At 40.7% G+C, this 24,728-nt stretch overlaps 1 long non-coding RNA gene across 1 annotated transcript in view; it reads left to right on the forward strand.

The window, feature by feature from the left end:
• Nucleotides 1-21,863, forward strand: part of LOC146789313 (uncharacterized) — a 32,029-nt gene extending 10,166 nt beyond the window's left edge. Inside the window, exons 2-3 of the long non-coding RNA XR_014969782.1 lie at nt 16,528-16,697; nt 21,032-21,863. This is a non-coding gene — a long non-coding RNA (uncharacterized LOC146789313). The remainder of the gene's footprint in view (nt 1-16,527; nt 16,698-21,031) is intronic.
• The last annotated feature ends 2,865 nt before the right edge of the window (nt 21,864-24,728 follow it).

Below are 24,728 nucleotides of genomic sequence, written 5' to 3' on the forward strand. Positions count from 1 at the left end.
GGTCACGTGTGACAACAGTGTTACGTGAGGAGCCCTTATTGGTTGTTAGAGCTGTGGTTGCTGTGGTAACCAATTGAAATCGTGTCAGTCTAGAATGTTTGGACTTGACGTAATTCCACAGATCGAGCCGCGAAAAGGTATCTATATAAGTGACAAATGCGTGTTGTTGGCACATGATGTAATGTCATCATTGTGTTGCCAACTCGCATATTTTACGTTGCCAGTTCGAATGTTAGGGAAACTGGCATGCATATATCATAGGATATCTATAGGTATCTAATGTGAAGTGATCATTTTGTTGACAACTTGCATGTTAGGGAAACTAAGCGTATCAGAGGATGCCCGTAGGTACATATATTAATATGCTCTGGTGTCTAAGCGTCACATGCTTAAACGAGGGGGGCACACAGGTACAGAACGTCTATTGGAGACAGCTAGTTCTGTCACGTCAGATGTTTGTAAGGCTGCTCCACGGGATGTCCTCGTTCAATCCATCGGTATTCGAAGACAGTCTCATCACCCACCTCTGCTCCAGGGTGAACAGTTTGGTTTTGGTGACATTTTTAGGGGACTGGAGAACTACCCACTTAAAAGAGTCAGGGGAGTGGTTATTTTCACAAAAGTGCTTGGTCATCCTAGTGTTCATTTTTTTGCATCGGAAATTACTCCGATGCTCAATGATTCTCGTCTTCACTGATCTAGTCGTCATCCCTATGTAAGGTAAGTTACACGGGCAGGTTATCAGATAAACGCAATAGGCAGTATTGCAGTTAGTGTGCGTTCTGCATTCCCACGTGATCCCATTAGGAAAGACAATGTCTTTGGTTATTTTAGTTTGAGGACACACCACACAGTTACCGCAAGGGTAGTGGCCCCTGACGGGAGGAAGGTTCCATAAAGTCGATTGATTGGTGTTCACTGGTGGTTTGGGTTTGGGTCTGGTATGTATTAATCTCTCCTTCAAATTGGTGGTGCGTTTGAAGGCAAAACGGGGGTTCGGTATTATAAGTTCCCCGGTGTGGAGGATACCCCAATGTCTGTTAATGATTTTCTTGAGTTGTGAAGAGTTAGGGGTGTAGGTGATCACACAGGTGAGGCAGTCGTCAGTTTTTTTCTCTCTTGGTTCAAGTAACCCTTCCCTGTTATTGTTGCGGGCACGTTTGTAGGATCTCTGGATGTCCCGGTTCTGGTACCCCCTCTGGAGAAGATTGGTCATGAGGGTTTGTGACTCCTTTTTGAAGTCAGTAACAGCGCTACAATTCCTCCTAATACGGAGGAATTGACCAAAGGGTAAATTTTGTTTGAGCGCCCCAGGGTGGTAGCTGTTGAAATGTAGTAGACTATTTCTGTCAGTCGGTTTACGATGTAGTGTGGTGCTCATTTGATGATCGTCTAATATGATCAGGAGGTCCAGAAAGGGAAGCTGGTGGTCAGAGATGGTACTCGTGAATTTTAAATATGGATTTAAAGTATTTATCCATTGGCAAAATTCGTTGCAGTGTGCTTGATCACCCTTCCAAAGGATCAAAATATCGTCAATGAACCTCTTCCACAAAAGGATATTAGCTCTGTAAGGGTTCGATTCATTATGGATGGCTCGTTCCTCAAATGCTGCCATGTAGAGGCAGGCCACACTAGGGGCAAAGGTACTCCCCATCGACGTGCCCTGTGTCTGATGGAATAATTGGCCTTCAAACTCAAAAAAGTTCTCTGTAAGAGCTAGAGTGGCACATTCAATAATGAAAGGGCGGGGGGTAGGTGATACCCATACCCATTCCAGACACTACCGATGTACTCAGGCTTCTAGAGGACACCCAACATCAGGGAGAGGTTGACTTTCTCATCACCCTCGATGTTGAGGCCCTCTATACGAATATCCCCCAGAGGGCTACCCTTGATGTTATAGAGGATGCACTGAGTAGTCTGGAATGGGTATCACCTACCCCCCGCCCTTTCATTATTGAATGTGCCACTCTAGCTCTTACAGAGAACTTTTTTGAGTTTGAAGGCCAATTATTCCATCAGACACAGGGCACGTCGATGGGGAGTACCTTTGCCCCTAGTGTGGCCTGCCTCTACATGGCAGCATTTGAGGAACGAGCCATCCATAATGAATCGAACCCTTACAGAGCTAATATCCTTTTGTGGAAGAGGTTCATTGACGATATTTTGATCCTTTGGAAGGGTGATCAAGCACACTGCAACGAATTTTGCCAATGGATAAATACTTTAAATCCATATTTAAAATTCACGAGTACCATCTCTGACCACCAGCTTCCCTTTCTGGACCTCCTGATCATATTAGACGATCATCAAATGAGCACCACACTACATCGTAAACCGACTGACAGAAATAGTCTACTACATTTCAACAGCTACCACCCTGGGGCGCTCAAACAAAATTTACCCTTTGGTCAATTCCTCCGTATTAGGAGGAATTGTAGCGCTGTTACTGACTTCAAAAAGGAGTCACAAACCCTCATGACCAATCTTCTCCAGAGGGGGTACCAGAACCGGGACATCCAGAGATCCTACAAACGTGCCCGCAACAATAACAGGGAAGGGTTACTTGAACCAAGAGAGAAAAAAACTGACGACTGCCTCACCTGTGTGATCACCTACACCCCTAACTCTTCACAACTCAAGAAAATCATTAACAGACATTGGGGTATCCTCCACACCGGGGAACTTATAATACCGAACCCCCGTTTTGCCTTCAAACGCACCACCAATTTGAAGGAGAGATTAATACATACCAGACCCAAACCCAAACCACCAGTGAACACCAATCAATCGACTTTATGGAACCTTCCTCCCGTCAGGGGCCACTACCCTTGCGGTAACTGTGTGGTGTGTCCTCAAACTAAAATAACCAAAGACATTGTCTTTCCTAATGGGATCACGTGGGAATGCAGAACGCACACTAACTGCAATACTGCCTATTGCGTTTATCTGATAACCTGCCCGTGTAACTTACCTTACATAGGGATGACGACTAGATCAGTGAAGACGAGAATCATTGAGCATCGGAGTAATTTCCGATGCAAAAAAATGAACACTAGGATGACCAAGCACTTTTGTGAAAATAACCACTCCCCTGACTCTTTTAAGTGGGTAGTTCTCCAGTCCCCTAAAAATGTCACCAAAACCAAACTGTTCACCCTGGAGCAGAGGTGGGTGATGAGACTGTCTTCGAATACCGATGGATTGAACGAGGACATCCCGTGGAGCAGCCTTACAAACATCTGACGTGACAGAACTAGCTGTCTCCAATAGACGTTCTGTACCTGTGTGCCCCCCTCGTTTAAGCATGTGACGCTTAGACACCAGAGCATATTAATATATGTACCTACGGGCATCCTCTGATACGCTTAGTTTCCCTAACATGCAAGTTGTCAACAAAATGATCACTTCACATTAGATACCTATAGATATCCTATGATATATGCATGCCAGTTTCCCTAACATTCGAACTGGCAACGTAAAATATGCGAGTTGGCAACACAATGATGACATTACATCATGTGCCAACAACACGCATTTGTCACTTATATAGATACCTTTTCGCGGCTCGATCTGTGGAATTACGTCAAGTCCAAACATTCTAGACTGACACGATTTCAATTGGTTACCACAGCAACCACAGCTCTAACAACCAATAAGGGCTCCTCACGTAACACTGTTGTCACACGTGACCCCGCGTCATCATTTCCTGTGGTTTACACGGCGCGTCCTGCTACACGCCCATATCCCTCTCTTTTCCTCTACCGGATGTAAACATCGCGCACTAGTCTCTCCGCCAGCATCTCTCTGACGTAGCAATTAGTGCACGGCTCGGATTGGCTGGTCTGCGCTAGATAATCCCTTCGGGAGTTCTGAGATTCGTCCCCCGAGTCGGCGTGGATCAAGGGTAGGTGGATAGGCGTCCTGTACTACGGACTTCTGTAAGTATCCCCTCGTGGCATCTGGGTCCTCATTTTCTGCGGATTTCCTTACTATATGATCATGCTACTAAATGATCAGCTCTCTATTCCATTTTCTTGTGGCTGCAACTTCTGCCCGCTGGTCGCCGCTCTGTGTATCATTAGGACACTGTACTATCCGGTGTCTACCTCCAGCGCCAGCTCGTTGGATTTTACAGCCCTGCAGTGAAGGGTGAGTGGTTGAACTAAAATAAACTGTTATCTCTGCCCCGATGCCACCAAACACCTCGCGCATCCGGCGTTCTTAATTTTCTGCCCTAGCACCAGTCACAGTGGGAAGTGGTCAAAAATACATATTTTTTTAGAATTCTCCCGTTTTTAGTCCACTTCTATAGGGTGTTCACCACTAGTACCACCTTATAGCTGAACACTTGGCAGTATTGAATTTGCATGACAACTGATTATCGTAGTTGTTAAGAGATAAGATCTATAATGCTTGTCGCAATGTGATTGTTATTTATATGTTTGTGTCCCTGTATATATTTTTCTCTTTCAGGCATTTTTTCCTAACCTGCACTAGTCACCACTTATTAGGGTGCTGTATGTGTGGTAAGTGTCAAAATTAAGCCACTACCACTACCAATGAGTGTGTGAATCACCTGGTCCTGAAGAATTGCGGTTACTTTACTTAAGCAAGAAACATGTTGACCATCTATGACCACAGCGTAATACAGTCAATCTAACTGTACTATTACGCACTCTATTGTTTTTATTGTAAGAGTGGGACCACAGTCATTTAATAAACACCATTCAGGTTCCCCACTACTTATTTTTAATACACTCCCCTCACCACACACTTCTCACTTGAAGGCCCTCACCTGCATTCACCCACCGGCAACTATGGAATAAAGATCTCCATTAAAAGGCGCCATTGGGGTCGCCGATCGGGGATTGCAGCGCCGCCCCGATTCGGAGCAGACCCGATGATGACACTTTACATCTGGGCCACATGCTGACGACATATGACAGCTAGTCTGCCGGGTGTGTGAGGGTCTTTTTCCTAAAGGAGGATTTTCCTCCTGATCTCAGGGACTCATTTATCTCTTTTTTCACCAGTAATTCTCTTTAGGAACAGCATACTTTCTTACTTATTCGAGTACATCTGGGCTATGTATGCTGGACCTGTCATAAACAGCCCCTGTTCCTCCTCTTTTTAAGTACTACTTTTACTGTATCATTTCATAAACCTTTTGATGATAGTCCCGACCTGGGTATTTAAACTTGTGAGCACCATGTTGATTGACCTCATATGGGGTAAGGGTATCGTAGAGTTAGCCTGTTTAAATTGCTGCTGCCGGCGGCCAGGCGAGGAATGGGGGCCCCTGATCCGGTTGGCAGGATATAACTTGTTTGAAATTGGATGCACAACCACACACATACGGCAGGGAAGGTTACATAGACTGCTGTGTCCAGAGTCCTCAGCATTACACGAGGGTTCACTCTTACTACGCATAGCCCTGACCTCTTTCACATTCAGATTGGGTTTTTTAGCAGAGGAATGACTAATGTTTCCTTCCACACTTTGGAGAAGCAACACAAAGTAATTGTGGCATTGAGAAGAGGAGTAAGCTGGGAAGCAACTTCCTCCACCACTGAGTTTAAGATCTTCAGTGAACATGGGTCCAGAGGGGATCCTGGTCTAATTTTTAACATAAGAGACTGAGAGCAGAGAGAAGGAGGATTGCAAAACTGTGTCACTAGATTCACAGGTAGCATCATCGGTTAAACTAGCTTATGATTCAGAAATAGGCAAAGATAGGGGATAAGCGGAATAATTCTCATTAATCATGTCAGTGTAAGTATGAGTAACAGCTGATGAAGTGCAATTCGAGCAGTTAGAAATCCCCAAAAGGATATTGCAGATTTTGGTGTGGAATCATGCCAGATCATCGCAAGAATACTGAGATAATTTTGTAGCTACTGGTGCTTTTGAATCAGAGAGCAGATTAACTAATTTTGCATTCATAATTTTGGATGTCCAGAATTCAGACTTTTCCACCCAAGTGGCCTCTTTAGACTCATGAATTAGAGACCTATAGGTAATTTCTTCCAGAGGGTTGTATTCTAAGCACCATTTGCGCTCTTGCCTAGGACACTTTTGTCTCAAAAATTTAAGTCGCTCAGAGAACCAAGGGGCAGAAGGTTTATCCTGGCGTTGAATAGAAGCTTTGAATGGAGCAACAATGATGCTGCAATGCACCAGTCAATTCTGGTATTGGACAGCAGTCAGCTTAGTGTCAGAGTGGGTCTCGAACCAGTCAATTTCAAAACATAGATAAACTTATCAATATCTAGTTTTCCGACCTATTAATAATGCTCAATAGGCTCCATAGGCTATCGCATGTCCGCCCGCACCGTAACGGAGATTTGTGCCGGGTGCGCAAGTCTGCTGCACCTACCCTCACATGCATGCCTAGGGGCAGCTGACTCGCTATGAACCACGAGCTGGCACCATCCTACACATCACACAAGGGGGACCACTTTAAATACAGGGGTTACCTATTTTTGAATCTCATTACTATATTTAACCTTTTTTGGTCCTGATGAAGCACCAAGGATCATTTTGACCACTATAGGGCGTGAAACATGCCGACCTTTTAGTTACTAGGGTACATCATTACCCCATCAGTAACAGTAACCTACAGGTTTTTTACTCTGACAGGGGAGCCTACATATAAAAAAACGTTTTAAGGTATCCCCTAGCCAGTTTTTAAATACCCACTCACTCACCCACCTTTCACAACCCCTCTATAAATAAATCTCACCCCCCCCACTCCTCATACAGAGTAATAAAAAGATCTCTGCTAAAGAGACCCTTCGGGGGACCTGTAGGGCATTGCTGTGCCGGCCCTACAAGGAGCAATGCCCAATGATGAAGCATGACATCCCTTGGGATGTGTAAGGGCAACAAGAGACAAAATCTGTGATTGTCTCTTTTTGAGAGAACAGAACCTTGAATCTCCCTTTCCCCACTTTAATTTGCCTCTCTCTGGACACTAGTTGTGTCCATTAGGAACAGTAACCCTTTCTTTGGGTTTATATTGCTACATGGAGCATGGGTACTGGACCTCAACTAGCTCCTAGCCCCCCCCTCTTTGATTGATAGATGTCAGTGTCTTAGGCAGGACTATTTACTTCAACTTGGTTTTGAGATTGGAAGAAGGCTGTATAACCTCTTATTTAAACTTATTTGCATTTTAACTCTTTTTCGGAGGCTTTAACACTATTTAATTTCTCTCTTCAAGAGATTCTGAATAAAGAAAATCCTCTTGAGGTCGGGAAACATTACAGAAACAAGGCTTGCAATAAGTGTTTTTCTGGCTCCTTGAGGAATCGTTCTCTTCTTCTCTGACAATGTGAATACAGGAGGATGAACTCCTACTCGGAGGCTAATTTATTTGTTAAATTTGACACTCTTACAAAAATGAACTCAGAAAGGGAAAATCCTAATTTCTTCATAAGCACATTCTTTACTCGAATAATCCTACTAAACCAGTTTTCAATATCTTAAACATGTTTTCTAGGCCTTCTTGACCAGCCTCAGACATCCAACCTTTAAAAACATTTTGCGAAAATCTTTGGTCTTTATTTTCTGAAAAAAAGTCCAATTAATTTATTCCAACACCAAGAACGCTCGCTTGGATCCTTTTGATAATCGGGTCACTCTTCCGTCCACAGCTTATTTATGTAAGTGGGATTTTTATACCTACTAAGCTGGAGAAATCAGGTTCTCCTGGTCTGTGTCCAGCTTTTTTCATGTAGTTTACTATTTTCTTTGCAGTTTTATGCAACGTGAACTTGACCGAAAGGTATTGGAGTGCTTTACATGAGCACCAGTTGCATTACACAAAGTAACATTCTGCGTTTTTAATTTTTTTTATTAGGCACAGGTAGATTAAGTGATTTGCCCAGAATCACAGGATGTTGAACGAAGGCTGGGACTCGAACCTGGTTCCCAGTTCCAAAGTCGGCAGCTCAGGCCCTAACGCCACATCCTCTTTTGGTTTGGTCCTCTAATTGTTGTAATTATCAAACTCATTCTTCCATACGGAAAAGTTCTCTCACAATGGAAGATGGGAGTTCTCACTCCTTTGTTAAAAAAATAAAATATGGACAGCACCATTCCAGAGAATTACAGACCTATTATATTGCTTCTCCAGAAGCCTGTAGAATCTTTTGTCACCAAAACAACTTTCAAACGTTTTCGAAGCTAACAACCTTCTTGATTCTTGGCAGTTTGGCTTCCGCCCTGCTTGAGGACGATCTATCATCAGGGAGATTCTGCTACGCTCATCTTGCTGGAGATATCTGCAGCCTTTTATTCTATTCATCTAGATCATCTTGGTCTGATCGGTATCGAAGGTTCAATAGCAAATTGGTTCTCTTCTTTTCTTTTTTTTTTTTTGAGTTCAAAATATTTTATTGAGTTATCATATTAATCAATAAACAATGACAATACAGAAAAAATATTATTAAGCGAAAATACCTAAACACAATAAAGAGATACAGGAACATCAATTGAATTACAATAGGTAACGAAATTGCAAATATTCACTGAAAAACTAAAAAGGGGGAGGGAAAGGAAACAACTATAACATCATTGCATTAACTATAAATAGAGCAACTATACCGTAAAAGTTAGTCAATAATAAAGAAAATTAGATATAAATATATAATTAAGAAGATGAATATATATATCAATAGGGTTCCAAAAAGAGTGATAAGTATTAGAATTATGATTAATACCAGTCAAGGAAAAACTGAGCTCCTCTTCTTGTAAAAATAACCCATGACCACCAAGCATGAAATGATAATAGCGAAACATCTTTCCAACAGAATGTAATGGATTTTAAAGCAGCTGATATTAGAAAATTAAAAAGTTTACCTTCTAAGTCATTTAAGTGTTGCGAGACAACAGCAGATTTGCATATTACTAATTTGAAGGACACATCATCATGAACATTTAAAATCTTTTTTATAATATCACAAACTTCAGTCCAGAATTTAAAAATTAAAGGACATTCAAAAAGCATATGTTGTAATGTACCAGGATGTAATTGACAGTGCCAACAAGTTGAAGATTGAAGAAGTTTAGCTTGAAATAAACGTAATGGAGTCCATAAACAGTTTAATAAAATATAAGAATTAGTTTGATAAAGCGAGACAGGTAACCAACCAGAAATACTGTAAAGCCAAATATCTTTCCATGTATCAATAGATAAGGAGATTGAAAGTTCATTATTCCAAAATATTAAAATCTTATTAATGTTATTTCCTAGAGAATTAGATAATTTTTTTATATAAAATAGAAACACCATGAGATGATGTGGTAACAGTTTGAATATAAATTGATAAATCAGCTTTAACATTAGGAGGAATACCATGAGAAAATGAATCTAAAATCGAGCTACACAAATGTTCATATTTGATAAGGTCAGACTGAGGTAAACTAAAAAAAATTTGTAACGCCTTAAATGAAATTAAAGCATTGTTGGAATAGATAAAAAATACCTGCCTTAATCCATGAATACCAGAAACTGATATTTCTATTTAATTTAATGACAGAGCTATGCCATAATGACAAGTCTTCTGTATTAAACATGGGGGATTGAAAAAATGAATCTAAATCATTAAAAATCATTTTAGTGGATTTAAGAATAACAGATTTATGAAAAAAAGATCAATAAGAAGCCAAATAGGAGGATTATTTAAAAAGGAATGGTTAAACCATATGGAACTTTTTTTTAAAATAAAAGCTTTATGATAAAGAAAAAAGTCAGGCAATCCAAAACCAGCAGTACATTTGGGTATTTTTAGTTTTTATAACTAATACGAGGTGACTTGTAATTCCAAAGACATTTAGAGAGAAGTTTGTCAACATCCTTGTAAAACTTTAAAGAAAATTGAGTAGGAATCATGGCATGGGTGTAGAAGATTTTGTGAGCTATAGTCATTTTAATAGAGTCCAATCTTCCCCACCGTGGGAGATGAAGTGAAGACCATTTGGCTCTTTTATCTTTAATATAATTTAAGATACAATCACAGTTCAATTCTATTGTTGATTTTATGGATGAAGAGAAAAGAATACCAAAATACTTCAATTTATCTTTTTGCCAAATAATTTCATTCATAGGTAGCATATCAGGAGTACAATAAATGTTTAAGGGAAAAAATTCAGGTTTGTTAGTATTTAATTTATATCCAGAAACCTTGGAATACTTCGAAATAATCTCTAATAGGGAAGGGAAAGAGGATATAGGATCACTAATAAATAAAAGTACATCATCAGCATAAGCTAAGGTTTTAATAATAACGTCCTTAATATTAATTCCTTTAATATTGTCACATTTTCTTATAGAAGTAAGTAAAGGTTCAATACCAATAAGAAACAAAAGCGGGGAAAGGGGGCAACCTTGTCTTGTACCTCTAAAAAGGGAGAATTGGTTAGAAACTTGGTCATTAATAAATAGACCAGCAGTAGGAGCAGAATACAAAGCAGAAATCATGCAGATAAAAGTGCTACCAAAATTAAATGATAATAAGGGATGAAATAAGAATTGCCAATGAATTTTATCAAAAGCTTTCTCAGCATCTAATGCGAGAATTCCTGATGGTAGAGTTAAAGTGGAGCCTTGTTCAATAACATGTAGCAAAGTTCTTGTATTATTTGCAGAATATCTATTCCTCATAAAACCAGATTGATCTGGATGTATAATAGAATCTAACACAGGGGATAATCTAGAAGCAAGTATTTTAGCATATAGTTTACAATCTTGATTAATTAAAGATATAGGACGATAATTTGACACAAGTGTGGGGTCTTTATCAGGTTTGAGAAGTACAATAATTAAAGCCTCGGTAAAAGAACCTGAGGTAATTCCTGAAGAACCAAAAAGGGTAAAAAGTTGAAATAAAAAAGGAAAAAGCTGTAATTGAAATTCTTTGTAAAACTCAGCAGGAATACCGTCGGGACCAGGGGACTTATTTTTTTTAAGAGATTTTATGGCTGATAGAATTTCATCTTTAGTAATAGGTGAGTCAAGCCCCATTTTATCTGATTGTGAAATTTTGGGTAATCTACATTGTGTTAAAAAAGAATCAATTAAGGAAGCATCACTAAAATTGGGTTTGTTATATAAATTAGAGTAAAAATCCAAAAATTCAATAACGATATCATTGTGAGATAAAGCAATTTTACCATCAGGGCCATGAATTGAATTTATTTGAATTTTATCCTTTTTTATACGTAGATAATTAGCTAAAAGTTTTCCAGATCTGTTGGCATTAAAACTAAATGTAGCTTTAGAATTAGAAATCTGAATGCCCGCTCTCTTGCTAAGGATGGAGTTAAACTCATAACAAAGTTTTTGTAATTTGATTCTATATTGAGGATCATTAGACGTAATAAAAAGTCTCTACATTTTTGCAATTTATTTTTCGAATTTTTTAATATTTGCATTAAAGATTTTGTTTTCGTGGGCCACTAAAAAATAGTTACACTTCTAATATAAGCATAAAAAGCATCCCATCTATTAATCATAGAAGTAGAACCTTCAGGGTTAAGAAGGGAATAATCTTGAATGGCATTTAAGAGTTTAGGTTTATTATGTTCATTAAGAACAATGCCAGTATTCATTCACCATCAAGATTGCTTTGTAAAAGTTGAATTTAAATTCAAAACAAAAGAAATCAAAGTATGATCTGAAATGTCAATGTTACCAATCATAGGAGAGTTCACGGAATTAATTAATTGTTTGGAGACTAATAAATAATCAGTCCTAGAATGAGAATTATGTGGGTTTGAAAAAAATGTAAAACTTTTGTCTGTAGGGAAGTGTAATTGCCAAATATCAACTAACTTAGTGGTTTGAATAAATGTTTTAAAAGCATAAAAAACGTTAGGATGATGAAATTTGGTGAGAGACAACCTATCTAATAAAGTATCAGAAATAACATTAAAATCACCTCCATCAATTAGAGGAACTTTACCCAACTTTAGAACCTCAGTTGTAAGAGTAGACCAGAAAGCAGGGTCATCTGCAGCAGGGCCATAAACATTTAGTAAAAAAATGACTGAGTCAAAAACTTTGGGCCCGATTCACAGAACTAACTTAAGACAAAATCCTAAACTTACTACCATTTTGGTATTCACAGAAGGCACTTACTCATTTTGGTATTCACAGAAGGCACTTACTCCTTTCGGTATTCACAGAAGTTAGGAGTCCTAACTTTAGGACTCCTAAATGCCTTCTGTGAATACCGAAAGTCTTAAAATTAGGATTTTTCGCAGTTTAGTAGTAGTATAGTTAGGACTCCTAACTTTAGGACTCCTAAATGCCTTCTGTGAATACCGAAAGTCTTAAAATTAGGATTTTTCTCAATTTAGTAGTCCTAAGTTTAGACTTAGGACTACTAAATTGAGAAAAATCCTAATTTTAAGAATTTCGGTATTCACAGAAGGCATTTAGGAGTCCTAAAGTTAGGAGTCCTAACTATACTACTACTAAACTGCGAAAAATCCTAATTTTAAGACTTTCGGTATTCACAGAAGGCATTTAGGAGTCCTAAAGTTAGGACTCCTAACTTCTGTGAATACCGAAAGGAGTAAGTGCCTTCTGTGAATACCAAAATGAGTAAGTGCCTTCTGTACTACTAAACTGAGAAAAATCCTAATTTTAAGACTTTCGGTAGTCACAGAAGGCATATAGGAGTCCTAAAGTTAGGAGTCCTAAATTTAGGACTACTAAATTGAGAAAAATCCTAATTTTAAGAATTTCGGTATTCACAGAAGGCATTTAGGAGTCCTAAAGTTAGGAGTCCTAACTATACTACTACTAAACTGAGAAAAATCCTAATTTTAAGACTTTCGGTATTCACAGAAGGCATTTAGGAGTCCTAAAGTTAGGACTCCTAACTTCTGTGAATACCGAAAGGAGTAAGTGCCTTCTGTGAATACCAAAATGAGTAAGTGCCTTCTGTGAATACCAAAATGGTAGTAAGTTTAGGATTTTGTCTTAAGTTAGTTCTGTGAATCGGGCCCTTTAATTTTAACTATTACAAATCTACCGTCAGTATCCGAAGTTTTACTCAAAATTTGCCAATGTAATTTTTTTGCAAAAAGAATAGCCACACCATTTTATTTACCATTCGCAGGAGAAGAGACAATATTATCAACCCACTTTTCTTTCATACAATCTAAGATTTTGTCATCTACATGAGTTTCTTGTATAAAACAAATATCTGCTTTACAACTACCTAAATAATCTGAAAAGTTTGTACGCTCAACTGGATGACGTAAACCTTTAACATTTAATGAGACAACTTTAATATTATGAACATGAGCCATAATCGAAGAAAAAGAGAAAAAAGGACAAGAGGAGGAGATGCAGAAATAAGAAAGAATATGAAAAAATAGTAGCTCTAGAACAAGCAAAAAAAGGAAAGAGGAAAGAAAAAAGGGAAAACGACAAACATGAAACATTATTAGCAGAAATGAAACGCACACACGCTCTACAAGCATGACCGGAACCGTTGGAGCCCAATGAGAGAATAAATCTTCAATTTGTCAGACTATACGTAACTAGCAATATTCATGTAGCAGAGTCATGAGTATCCATTGAATGCTGTGAATGCTGACCCAAAAACTGTCAATCAGCAGAATCATGTGTATCCATAGAGTGCTGTGACTGCTAATCCAGGAATAATTTTAAATCCTGAGGTGTTGGAAGGACTTTGAAAAGTTATCTTTCCAGATTCGCATTGTGGAAGGATCAAAAAGACCATATTTGAATACAAGACTTCTTAACTGTGGGCGCATGTCTGAGAATTCCTTGCGAATCTTGACAGTATCCTTAGCAAAGTCTTGGTGAATAAAAAATGTATTCCCATTGGCCATCAAAGAAGGAATTTCCCGTGCTCCTTTCCTGATCAAAACCAAATGATGATGACACAGAACCTTGAAAATCATTTGTCGTGGTTTTGTATGGCGAGGATTATGGTGAGATGGAATCCTATGTGCCTCATCTATTTCAAACTTTTCCGGAAATTTGATTTTCAAAAGACCAGGTATCAAATTCTCCAAATATAGCCTGCAATTAGAACCTTCCACATCCTCTGGTAAATTGAAAATGCGTAGATTATATTGCCGGTTGCGATTTTCCAAATCCAGAAGGAGAGCAGACATAGATGAAAAGCATCAAGTTTATTTTTATTGTCTTGAATTTTAATTGAATTATCAGAAATTTTCATTGACATACTCGCCATATCTTTGTGCAGGTTTTAATCTCAGATGCTATTGTGTAAGTGTTGGAACAAAGCGCTTGTATTTCGTCCAAAATTAAAGCCAAGGAAGGTTCAGTAGGTTCCACCACTTTAGATTTAGTTGGGGAAGGTGAAACCTGTTGTTTCCTTTTATTGTGGGGGTGTTTGAGCATTTTTATTCTCCATTTTCTATTATAAAAATAGCAATTATAAATAATTGCAAAGTAAAAGAAAAGGAGAGAACTTGATGAAAAGAAAAATGCTTCAAAAAGGCTGGTGCAGCAGCTTAAACTGACTATGGGAGTGACTAGGCCGAAGCCAGGCCCTTTCCTGAACAAGGCTCCGCCCCCTGACAGAAAAGCTAGGCAGTACCTGCAAGCAGAAACCGAGGCTGGAGCAAGGAAGAAGAAAACACCACTCCCGACGCTGTTCTGCACAGCAAAACCACCACAGCCCCAGGTAGGACTTTTATAAAACTGGCACAGTCAAAAGAATGAAGTGATACCAAAGGGGATGATGGACGGAGCGTTTGAGCAGTTCGGGCTGGACTGTTCCCATGAAGCACAGGGTCAAGACTGATTTGCATATGGCCATGTGGCCATGTCTGAACTGGGGTGGCGTGGTGAGCAAAATAACGATGGATTAAACCCAGATCTGTGACTGGGGGTGAATGCTTTGCCAATGTGCAACATTCCGTCCATCATCTTGTGTGTTTTGCTGTTCGCCCTATGTGGGAAGGGTATGCCCAGACGTGGGTCCCGTGCTCACTACGCCACTGGAGTCAAGCTATCCTGGCTGAAGAGGGGTGAAACCGGTCCTAGGATGCTTGATTCCGGTCCAGGGAAGACATGGCTTGGCAGTTCGGACTGGACTGTTCCCATGAGGCACAGGGTCAAGACTGATTTGCATATGGCCATGTCTGAACTGGGGTGGCGTGGTGAGCAAAATAACAATGGATTAAACCCAGATCTGTGACTGGGGGTGAATGCTTTGCCAATGTGCAACATTCCGTCCATCATCTCGTGTGTTTTACAGTCAAAAGAATGAGCATTCTGACCCTAAATCGCCGTTAAATCATCAAAAACAGTCCGATTTGACGAGGAGCTCACCGGGGGGCGGTCATTTTGCATCACGCGCTCGTGCTTCTCCCGGTTCTCTTCTTTTCTAAAGGACGGGACCGAATCAGTTGCCCTTTTTTTATTTCAGTCCCCACCTTACTCAATCTAGTCTTTAAATTCTATACCTTTTAATATTTATATCTGTCCTTTTAACTCTTAGCTCCTTGATAAGGTCTTTCTCATTGTGCAGCAATTTCATGCTTGTCGATGGTGCATAACCTACCAATAGACTGGACTGCCCTGCTCCGTCCTCAGCAGCCTCTCTTACAGTTTGCCTTCAAAGTGTTCAGAGCTCAAGGATCAAGGCGAATAAATAGATCCTGCTATGTGGTAATCATTTAGATCTTTTGCATCTGTTCAATTGACTCTAGTCCCTAGGCACTCCTCCTCTCCTTCTATTGCACCCAAATTAAAATTTGGGGATCTCAGTTGAGCAGAGAATATCTCTGTCAGCCCAAATTAATTTTGTTGTCTCTACTTGCTGAAGCCGTGAAAAGATCCTCTCTTTGTTGGCTATACAGCTGTATGTGCAAATGGTGTTTCCATGCATCCTATCTAGACTGGATTAATGTAACACCTTATGTCAAGACCTGCCAGAATCTACTTTGGTGAAACTTCAAAGAATTCAGAATCTGGCAATATAGCTACTCTGTGGGCTCTGTAAATTTGATCATTTCACTGATTCTAAGATTAGGCTTCACTGTCTTCCACTTAAACAGGGTGTGATGTTTAGAATTCTGTGTCATGAATAGAATTTCCATCAGACCTAGAAATCAACTCTTACTTGCCGGTTCACACACCATCATCCTACTAGATCATTTGCGCTCTAGTTTACAACTTCTTTTTGTTGTTTCTCTGTTAAAATTATGCCATTTAAGTGGCTGGTTCTTGTGTTCTCTTGGCCTTTGAATGTGGATCAACTTACCTACATGCCTTAAAAGGATCTCTTCTCATCACGTCTACACTGATGTTGTCCTTATTAGTTTTAAACTTCAGTGTGTTCAGTTAGTGCTGGGAGATACTTTATTCATCTTTAATAGTTCTAGTTATAAACAACTAAGGGGATCTGTGTGGGGGCTCCCAGCGCTCCCATTATTGCTAATCTTTATATGGCCTCCTTTGAGGAAAAACACACACATATATATATATATTTGTCTTTTTCCAAGAAACATCGAACAGTCCAACAGAGGGAGGCCCAAAGGAAAAGGGCGAGGAGGAAAAGGAAAACAAAAAACAAAAACAAGACCGTTGAAAGAAACAGCAAGACAACTGGCATGGGAACACGCGGCCAAATGGCAAAGGAGACATGGTGGCTGGGACAGCACAACATCTTACGGTAATTAACATTTCAAACAGACCAATAACCAAAGATGAAGAGAATGTTTTGAACCTTGGTTTATACTTTTGCCCAGAAACAGGACTCGACTATGCACAAACCAGAGTTGACCTATACAAATTTGAACGGAAGTTAAAGTTGTTCAAGGTACATGCACTACATAATGAGAGAACACACATATCACCACATGGAACCAGGGCATCCACATATGAACATACTCCAGCTATCGAAGATATCCCCACCCTATGGGTGATGAGTGAACTCATCAACCAGAGTCAACTGACCACTATGGGCGATAGTATGGATCCTTTTGATCCCACATATGTGACAGAGATTATACAGCTATTTAGGTTACAGACTGATAGCTCAGATGTAACCAAATTCAGAGCAGTCTCAAAATATACACCTTCCACTGCCAGGGACAACATCGATGTATTCTGCGATGTTGTAGCACAGGACCTATTAAATCTCATTGGAAAGGCACCACCGTGTAGAAATTGAACTAGAGAACAGTGGGAGGCGGTCAAGATATTGCAAAGTGATCCCGATCTGATCATTAAACCATCGGACAAAGGTGGTAATGTCTAGCAGCCGTCAAGATGAACATACTCCCCAAAATGCTATATCTCTTCCAGACCCTTCCGGTGGAGTCCCCCGCGGGTGTTCTAAAGCAGCTACAATCTGAATTTAACACCTTAGTTTAGGCGGATAGGAGGCCGTGAATACATAGGGACCTCGGTTTTAGACCCCATGATGAGGGGGGGCTGGGGATTCCTGATATTGACCGTTATTACAAAGCGACACAGCTGCTGACTCTATTAGAATGGGCTCAACCAGAGTCTGAGAAGAGCTGGCTATTTATGGAACGCGCGCTAGCAAAAAAAGCCCTATGGAAGGTCCTGTTTCTTCGCAAGGCTTCTAGACCTCAAAGGCTATATGGCTCCCCTACAGCTCGTGCCACACTGAAAGCATGGGATGACACTGCTCTCCGCAATGGCTTGACATCTTTCCCTTCACCCCTTACTCCCATCACGGAAAATCCGGATTTCTCCCCAGGCCTTAACTGGGAGGCATTCTGTCAGTGGGACGCAGCTAGACGTAGGTCTATCGGGTATTCGTTTTTTATCTCAACGGCCCTCGATCCTTTGAAGACTTTAAGTCTGACTACCCCATACCTGAAGCCGAACGCTACCATTACATGCAAATCAGACATTTGGTCCTGCAACCTCAAATCCACCCGAGAGCGGAGAGGCTCCTCACCCGATATGGGCTCTGGTTACTCTCAAAGCACTCCTCCAAATGACTGATCACAGAACTCTACCACATCCTACGTCCCCCAGAACCACCGGCTAAGTCTGCAGGACAAAGACGGTGGGAAACCGAACTCGGTCGGGCCCTGACACCTAAAGAATGGTCGGACGTTTATTATAGAGCCTGACATTCGGCGCGTACTACATCTAGCATTGAAATGGCCACTAAACTCATGACATACTGGTGTCTTACACCCTCCCGACTCAATAAGCGCGACCCTGATTGCTCCCCTACTTGCTGGAGGGATTGCCCTATCCTCACCACATACTGGACGCAAGTGCTAGACAAGATAGATGGCCACTTTGACACCACGCTCCTACACGTCCCCGCATACGTGGTTCTGGGAGTATCATATAGGCTTACCTTTCCCCTCAAGTCTCGTAGGGGTAAGCAACTGGGTATAGCCCTAGAGGCGGCACTACAGAACATACTGTCACATTGGGGCACAGATAGAACACCAATGGTGCTGTGGTGGCTACATCGACTATGGTATGTTCTAGGAATGGAGCGCAACTCGTTCTCACTTCAGGGTGACGGGACCTCTTTTGCTGAGGTGTGGCAGCCCTTTCTTGCTTTGTTGTGCACTGAGTTCCGGGAGTTGTACTGCCCTCGATACTTGCGACTGCTCTGCCTTCCTGAACTGAGACAAAGTACAAACTAAACATCACAATCTGGTGCATTCTGATGCAAGGCCTATATTTTTATCTGTTGCCGGAACACGTTACACGGAGGAGGAGATGGGAGGGGGGAGGGGCGGGTAGGGATAGGGAGGGGGGCGGGTTGGTTCATTTTGGTGTTTTTGTTGCTGATGCTCTGCGCAGCACTAAAATATCTGCTGGCCTTTTACCTAGGCCTCTTTACTCATTGCATCTTGTTTGTTGACAACTCAATAAAAAGATTTCAAACTAAAGATATTAATGTCGATTTGATGACGAGGAAAATGCATGAGAAAGAAGCATACCGTCAATTCAGTGACAGGGCATGCTATTGTAAGGTTGACAAAGCCTATTTGGTGGATTTACATGAAAGACACTCCACATTGATAAAAGGATGGTATTACAGGCAGCTTCTTAACTGGGATGAGAGACAATTTCTTCTGAATAGTACCCCCACCACACCCACACTGTACCTATTGCCTAAGCTACACAAAAATGCCCTAGAACCATCCCAGGAGACCCATAGTCTCGTTCAAGAATAGTCTACTAGAGAATACTTCTATTTTTGTTGATAATTTTCTGTTCCCTTTTGTTAAGGACCTAAACTCATACATAAGAGACACCAAAGATTTTTTACAAAAAATACAGAATATGTCTTTATATGATAACCATTGGTTTGTTTGTCTTGGAGTCGAGAGCCTTTATACATCCACTAGACATTCTGATGGATTGAAAGCATGTCAATACTTCTTGAAGTCTCAAAGTATACATCTACTCTAGCATACACACATGATTTTAGCCATGATTGAGATGTGCCTCAAGGAAAATGTCTTCATGTTTAAAAATGAGTATTTCAAACAGCTACAAGGGACCTCGATGGGCATCTGCTTCGCTCCCAGCTATGCTAATTTGGTGGTGGGCTGGTGGGAGAAGCAGGTGCTTTGGAGTGATAACACTGAACATTGTATTAACAATGTGAATATGTGGCTTAAATACATAGACGACATTTTCTTTTCTTTGTGTGAGAGGGCAGGGAACCCGACCTCATATTATTTGTTAAGGCATTAAACCACAATGCTATGAATCTCAAATTCACCATACACCATAGCCAAGAATGTGTTGATTTCCTAGATTTGAAACTTGTGGTTTACAAAAGGTACAATCAACACTGAACTCTATAGAAAAGGGACAGCCGGCAACTCGATTTTGCATGCTACGAGTTGCCATCCACCGAGTTTTAGATGGGGTATTCCATACAGTGAGTTTCTCAGGGCTATAAATAACTGCAGTTCTACAGAAAGCTACCACTGCACCAGGCAAGAGTTGACACAAAGGCTTAAGGCAATAGGTTACCCCCTCAAAGCTCTTAAACAAGCAGATACCAGAGTGGAAGTCACCTGATCCCAGCATCTCCAAAGTGAAGACACAGGAACCCATAAAGTTCATCACTAGATTTAGCAGCCAAGTGGGACAGCTACGAAGAATACTTAAATCTAGGTGGGGCATACTAAGACATGATCCAATTTTAAGGAATAAAGTGGGCACTGGACCCTCTTTGACATACCAAAAGAACCTCTCACTAAGAGACCTACTAGTCCAAAGCCATCTGACCAGTAACACAAGCCAAGGGTTTCCATGAGTGTGGCAACTGTAAAGTCTGCAGATATAGCGGTAGCATTACCGAAGTCACACTTGAAAGGACACACACTAGGTGGAAGATGCCAAGATTCATTACATGTGGTACAGATCATGTGGTCTACGCCATAATATGTCTTTGCAGCATGTAGTATTTTGGCTCAACAACCTTTCCAGTAAAAAAATGGATACAGGAACATTGGAGAGCCATAACACATAGGGACTTCAGTTACATCACAGCAACACACTTCAATGACAAGCATGCAGGAGATTGGAACCAAGCTAAGTTTTTTGGTTTGGACACCATCCCCGTTCACCTAAGAGGCGGTAACCGAGTAGCCTCTCTGCGTAAGCTAGAATCCCGATTTATCTTGCAAGCTGGTACCAAGTTTCCTGATGGCATGATCTATGACGAAGAGCTTTACTCACCTTTATAATTTCTATCAATGAATTCTTAACTGAGCTTGGGCAGACCTTTTCCTCCCCCCAACTTTAATCTATTTATTTTCTAAATACCACTTCCATCTTCACTTTTTGATGTACTTTTTTAGCTTTAACTCTTTTCTTCTCATTTACAAGTTTTTCTTTCCATCTTTTTTTTACCCCCGGGATGTTTAGTTGTTTTTTGTGAGAAGTTACAAGATGGAGAATTAATACTTACTATAAATACAGGATGGTGATGTCGTATACTTTCACCGCTGAACTAATTTGTCTCTCATTATTGTTTTGTAGGAATCTAGGTAGATGAGATTAAGGATCTGCTATTTATTCACCCCAATAGAACTAACGTGCTCCTGAGTGGACAGATGTTCCAGCGAACAACCACCACCCCTAGTAATCCTGAATCTACTAGCTGTAGCCTCCGTCGCCCCAATCATGGGTATACGAATATGTGTTCAGATCGATAGATCTGAGAACTTTATTTTTAGTTTATTTGCATGAAACATTATTCTTTATGGTTATTTGTTCACAGACAATGAGGTTTACTTTTGACTTCTGGTACTATACCGTAATCTCTTTTAACATATTGACACATGCTGACAGTAATTGCACTCAGGTACTATACCTTAATTGTGGAGTTATGCACAATTTGGATACTCTTATCACCGATATGTTACAATGTAATACAATGAATGTATTGACATAATTGTATGCATTCATACACTGAGAGATCATTCTGTAGTTCAGTAGGCAACAATGAAATCCTGTTTAAATAACACCGTTCTTACCATCATTTGTGTGTTTATTCAGAAAATGTGTTATTATTATTTTGTCTCCTTTTGAACAAAACTTTATTGAAAACAGTACATCTGATTATTTTTTTAAACGTATATTATTCTGGATGAAATATGTACTGTATGGTATGATTTGATATATGATGTTAAATGACTAATTTATTGAGTACGAGAAGTTATTTTATCACCTTCTTTGTATGCATATTTTGTTTATGTTGTTTGTTTATCGCGTCGTGCCTGACGCTGTTACTTGTGCCTTTAAGAACTCCATGTCCCTATGCTAGGGTCATGTGATCCAGACCACTGCTGTGGTCGAAAGGCTTACTCTTTCTGCCAAGGAATAAACACTACCTTTTGCTGATCAGAGTGGCTCATGGATCTTCTTTACTGGGAAGGAGATTCATCTCCCTGCTTTCCCTGAAAATGTTAATGTTTGGTCTGGATATATAGATAGCATTTTGTTTAAATGGAAAAAAGAAGAACTGCTGGAAGACCTACTATCATATTGAAGAACCGGGCTCATTAAGCCTGGCGGCGCAGGGTACGCCTGAAATCTTCTGAGTTCACCTTCCAAATTACAGAGACACGGAACACTCTGTCTGGCATAGGAACTTCAATTTATTAGCTGCAGCTAGGTACAGTTGTCCTAGAAGTACATCAGTGGTAGGTTCTCAGGAGACTGACACTTCAATCCGTGGCTCACAGTCTTTTGTAGCGCTTGAATCCCCTAAAGCAACAACCCCCACAATGTGCAATAAAAATACAAATCATCCACAAGAAAACATTCTTTGTACAAGATACAGGATAATGGGTAATAGAAATTCCTTCCCTAAGGTCGTGTTCTCTACCCGACCCTATAGGTCAGGTGGCATAGCCATTCCTTGGTTAAATTCATTTACGACAGGACGTGTTTGCGTGTTGAAGATCGTGATTCGTAAAACAACTGGAGAGGCCGAGAACGGTCACCAAGGGTCAATAGATGGTTATCTGGGGGATTAGTTGCTTCGAGCCGGGTCTCAAAATGGACTTAGCTCGGGGAAACAGGAAAGGTCGTGTAATATGTGCAACAGTATAGAACGTGAAAGAAACGCTATGAAGGTTGAAGGGGCCTGAGTGAGGGCAACAGCGTAATGGTGTTACAAGCAAAGATGGGCCGTACTTTGAATTTCCTCAGACCCTCCTTTTGCCATTACTCAGGCAAAGAATCCAGAGGCTGGTGTTAATCTGAATCGACTTCAATAGCCATGAACTCTACAAGCTGTTGTTGCAGCATTATCTTTGTGTTTGCTGCTTTCTGTGATACCGGATTTGGAACACACAGGGTGGCGCAGAGCCCGCATATAGCTGGACCACATTGTAGGCAAAGGCAACATGAGAAGAGAATGGCCAAAGTCGCTCCGAAAAAGGTGAGAATCTTCCATCCCCATGTAGACAGTAGTCCCCCAAACCATCCCATCAGAGACCAATTCCCTTCATCCTGGTGAACGGACTCAGCGATCTTATGTAGCTTAGAGATGGCTTGGTATACTGTAGGGGCGTTGTCTGGAATAAAAATGCAACAGCTAGATCCGATCAATCTGCATACGCCCCCACGGTCAGCAAGGATGATATCTAATACCATCCTGTTCTGAAGCGTGACGAGGCGGTCAGCAGCGAGTTCTGCAGTGATGTTACTCAAAGCTCCAGCTGTTTCATTGACAGTGGCTTCTACAACTCGAATTAGTTGTCTTATGTCTCTACTGTTGGCTATTGAGCCCCAGAATGGAAGGAGTCCTTTCAAGACATCCCCGACTTCTTGTCCTGACGTATCCTGGCCAGACGCCACCCCTCTTTTCTGTAAATGATGCTTGGCATCTGCTATATATGTAGGGGGCAACAACCAAGCGATATAACAAGTGCCTCTCCAATTACCAGGTAGAGAAGTGTAAGCCTTATTTCCACACACAAAGTATGTATTACGTGAGGGAACCATGCAAGGCCAATCTGTCCCATTCAATGTCACAATATGTTGGCAATTGCTTGTACCTTTATATTCTAACCCTCCTTTCCTAATACAGAATGGTGCTTGTCCAGGTACCACTAGAAAAGTTTGTCCTTTTTTCGAGAGGTTCTATTAGAGGGCAGAAAATACAAATCCGTAGATTTGGTTTGGTGATCAGCATATACTGACTTCTCACTATCCGTCCCATATATCCTTTTTCTGTCCCGCCAACATAAATGGTATAGATGTACTCCCAAGCTCCTTACTTCTCGAGTATCCCCATCTCCAGAAAATACCCAACTGGCGCTCAATTCCCACCATGCACTACAAGAGCCATTAAATGAAAAAGGAAGGATAATGTATGGCATTCCAGTATTCCCCGAACTTGGCAGAAGACCGCAAACCCAACAGTTCGTCGCATTAGTGGCCAATTGATGTTGGTGTAGCATGGAAACAAATGTGTTGTTGCGGAATTCACTCCTTCTTGACTCAACATGAGGTGGTAGAGTGCCATGTGTATGCATTTCAACCGTAACTTTGGGAGTAGGCTGTGTAAAAACTACGTGTAGTCCCCATCCTATACAAGACAATATAATACATATCAAAATCAATATTATTAAAACCACTATAAAACGATTATGCAGTAATTTACAATGCTTTGTGCTCATTGTTTGTATTTTGTCCATTCCCTTGTTAACAGTCATTTCCAGCTCTAAATATTGCCCGTGACCTGAGGTTGCTTCACTCAGCTGTGATTGTCTGTAGTTCTTTATACTTTCCTACAAGTCCCACAGGCCTAGAGCCACATTTGGGTCACAATTCTGAGACTTACGATTACGGCCCTGCAATCATGTGGAAATCGGGATAAAGACAAAGTCAATGAAGCACTATTGAGGTATTTTGTTCAGTCTGGGCCTCAAATCGTACCTCTGGGAACCAGGTACAGTTTGTTCTTGGAAAAGGAGATGTGGTTTAGTAGTGTCCAATTTCACTGCCGGTGGTATAGCTGTCTGGAGGACCTCGTTGTTGTCTTGTCCTGCTCCGGCAAAGTCTAGACGCGCATCGCTGAATAGTCCAAATCTTGGTACTCTTCCAGTTTCAGAGTCACTAATTCGTTTATGAACCCATTGATCATAAGGCAATGGTAGGGGCACTTTCTTGCAATGTACCCCATGTACCCAGTTCTTTTTGCCGACCACCTTTACTGCAGTAC

The sequence above is a fragment of the Triturus cristatus genome, chromosome 10, assembly GCF_964204655.1.
Source record: "Triturus cristatus chromosome 10, aTriCri1.1, whole genome shotgun sequence".
In the NCBI taxonomy this organism is placed as follows: domain Eukaryota; kingdom Metazoa; phylum Chordata; class Amphibia; order Caudata; family Salamandridae; genus Triturus; species Triturus cristatus.